This window comes from Tupaia chinensis, unplaced genomic scaffold (genome assembly GCF_000334495.1).
Source record: "Tupaia chinensis unplaced genomic scaffold, TupChi_1.0 Scaffold000523_1, whole genome shotgun sequence".
In the NCBI taxonomy this organism is placed as follows: Eukaryota; Metazoa; Chordata; class Mammalia; order Scandentia; family Tupaiidae; genus Tupaia; species Tupaia belangeri.
In genome coordinates, this window is record NW_006160036.1 from 2,210,439 (window position 1) to 2,213,329 (window position 2,891).

At 42.7% G+C, this 2,891-nt stretch overlaps 1 pseudogene; it reads left to right on the forward strand.

Annotated features, from left to right (window-relative positions):
* The first annotated feature begins 2,093 nt into the window (after positions 1 to 2,093).
* LOC114009349 (uncharacterized) lies at positions 2,094 to 2,216 on the forward strand (annotated as a pseudogene).
* Positions 2,217 to 2,891: the final 675 nt, after the last annotated feature.

A 2,891-nucleotide genomic window follows, 5' to 3' on the forward strand; every position in this document is an offset into this window, starting at 1 on the left:
AAGTGTCTGGAAGGGCCATAGTCAAAAGGCTGACAGCATTCATGCCAAAGATGCCCTTGACTGTTAAGAGTCCTTGGGCTTCAAAAATCGGGCTCTCCTAGCCACCCAAATGCCCGTTAACCAATGAGTGGATAAGCAAAATGAGTATACATTTTCCATACACTGGGATATTATTCAGCCTTGAAAAGGAATGAAATACTGAAATATGCATTTTATAACAGTGAGGAACCCCCAAAACATACAAAACTGACTCATGTGGGAAAGTTTCAGGGTCGTATCCTGAGACCTTCGGTGTGCTAGGCATGTTTGTGCCCATGATGCTGGGGATGGATTGCAGCCTCAAGCCCCTGTTGGATGTACTATTTGTCTGTCTGTCTCTTTTTCTCTTGATAATGGGAGAAATAAATAAATATAAAAAAAAATGTAGATTAATTTTTACCAGATGTCTGGGGCCAGGGAGAAATGGAGAACGACTGCTAATATACAGGGTTTCTATTGGGGTGATGAAAGCGTTCAGGAATTAGATAGTGATGATGGTCACACAACTCTGTGAATATACAACAGGTGGAGGGGACCAGCAGATGGCATGTTTACATCACTGGACTCCCATGTAGTTGACTGTGATTCGAGTCCCAGACCTGGCGGCTTAAAACATGAAGCCACATGGGTTGTGTTTCAAGGTCTCCCTGTGCATGCCATGTGTGTGCTTGTGCCTGTGATCCAGCGTGGCTAGGGTGTACCCTGAACACTCTTCTGGGGTTCTCTCTCTATCTCTCTCATGGGAGAAATAAACCGAAAAAGGGGTGACTTATGATACGTGAATTATATTTCAGTAACAATATAAAAAAGAATGAATGAGCTCTATTGAATTAGCTCTGTGTCAGATATGCCCCCTGTGTCTGATGGTTAGGCCAGGTGAAGGTTTTAGTACAGGATGCTGGGTCCATGCACAGGCACCCAAGAGCCGGAGGCCTGGGGAAAGGGGATCGTGGGTGAGGAGACCCTGTTAGGGTGCTTCTGTATCTGTTTCTCCTTATCTCTCTCTTTGTCTCGCTCTTGTGCATGCATGCACTCTCTTAAAAAAAGAAAATCGAGTGGTGAAAAAAAAAAATCTAGTGACGAGAGCAGCAGATGGCGTAATGGCTACATTGCTGGACACTGTGGTTCAAGTCCCGGACCCCATGGCTTAAACTCACCCTGGGTGCATGTGTGTACATTCCTGTGTGCGTGCCTAAGATCCTGAGAGGAAAATGGAGGAGAAGGGATTATGGCATGGCCATACCCCTGGGGGGTGATTTCTCACTTTCTGTCTCTCTGTCCTGTCTTTCTGGGGAGTGTACGCGCCCTATCGCAAAAACCTCTCCAAAAAAAAAAACCCCAAAACTACTGACTATGGCGTGTTATTCAACTTCCTCTATTATTTCCAGTTGAATAAGTTGAAAATAATTTTCTCCCTGCTCTTTTGATCTCAGATATTTCAAGTATTTTAACCAAAGAGGACTATGACCTTTGTTGTCTTTTTAGATGTCTCTAGAAACTGAACCAATAAGTGGACTCTAATAAGTGGACTCTCGACATGTTTAATTGCATTTAGGAGAACTCTGAAATGACTACCCTGGGTAATGCTTTTTTTTTATTTAACAGCTAGTGGATCATAGGCAAGACAGCTGGTAGTGCTTCCTTCCTTCCTTCCTTTTTTCTGTTTTTTTTTGTTTGTTTTGTTTTCTTTCTTTCTTTTTAATAAACAGTAGCATACGCACCCTGTAGCAAAAATCTCTCTCTCTCTCAAATAAAAGTAAAGGTGCAAGGCCACCGTTTGTTCCCTTCGGCAGAGCTGGTAAACCCTGGAAGCTGGTAGTTCAGGTGTATCACAGTCTATCTAGGCCAGAGGGTTGAGAAGCCCTGCGGTGTTGTGAGCCCTGCTGTGACTCCCAGGGAGGACCTGGGGCATGCCTGTCTCAAAGCAGGGAAAAGGAAGACGTTGGAGACTAGAAAGAATCTCACGAAGCTGAAAAGGGAAGAAAAGTGAAAAAAGGAGTCTTGTGTTAAAGACCACAGATAGGCTATCTGCTGGCCTTTTAGGATAGCCCTTGCCTCTTTCTGTCCCTGTTCATTAAAATAGATACTTGAGATCAAGTGTAGTATCTGTTCTTATCAGTTTACTATCTGATATGTCCTCTATCCAAGGACAATTAAAAAACATAGAGGGACTAGCAGGTAGCATGGTGGTTAAGGGTGCTAGACTCCCACATGACCTACCTCAACACAGTTCGAGTCCCGGATCTGGTGGCTTGCTTTCTTGCTTTCTCTTTCTCTCACAGCGCGCACGATCTCTCTCTCTCTCTCTCTCTCTCTCTCTCACACACACACACACACACACACACACACACTCATCTTCTCTGGGCAAATTAAATATATAAAGTTAAATAAAATAATTCTTTAAAAAAATAGAAACTTGATTCTCAAATTCTCAAAAACTAATCTGTCGTTGTGTTAGTTGTATCTTCAATAAATAATTTAAAAATAGAACATGAAAGGACCAGCAGATGGTGTAATGGTTACATCATTGGACTCTCATATAGTTGACTGCAGTTTAAGTCCTGGACCCAGTGGCTTAAAATTCAAGCTGGGCACATGTGTGTGTGTGTGTGTCTCTAAAATCTTGAGAGGAGAATGGAGAAGAAGGAATTGCAGCATGGTCATCCCACCTGAGGGGTGATTTCTCTCTTTCTTTCTCTCTGTCTCTCCAGGGAGCGTACCCACCCTATAGCAAAAATCTCTCTCTAAAAAAAAAAAAGACCATGAAAAGTACTTACTTTTCTTTATATTGTAATAAAACAATGAGACATTTAAGATTCTATTTTGCTGAGACCAACAGGTGGTGTGGTGGT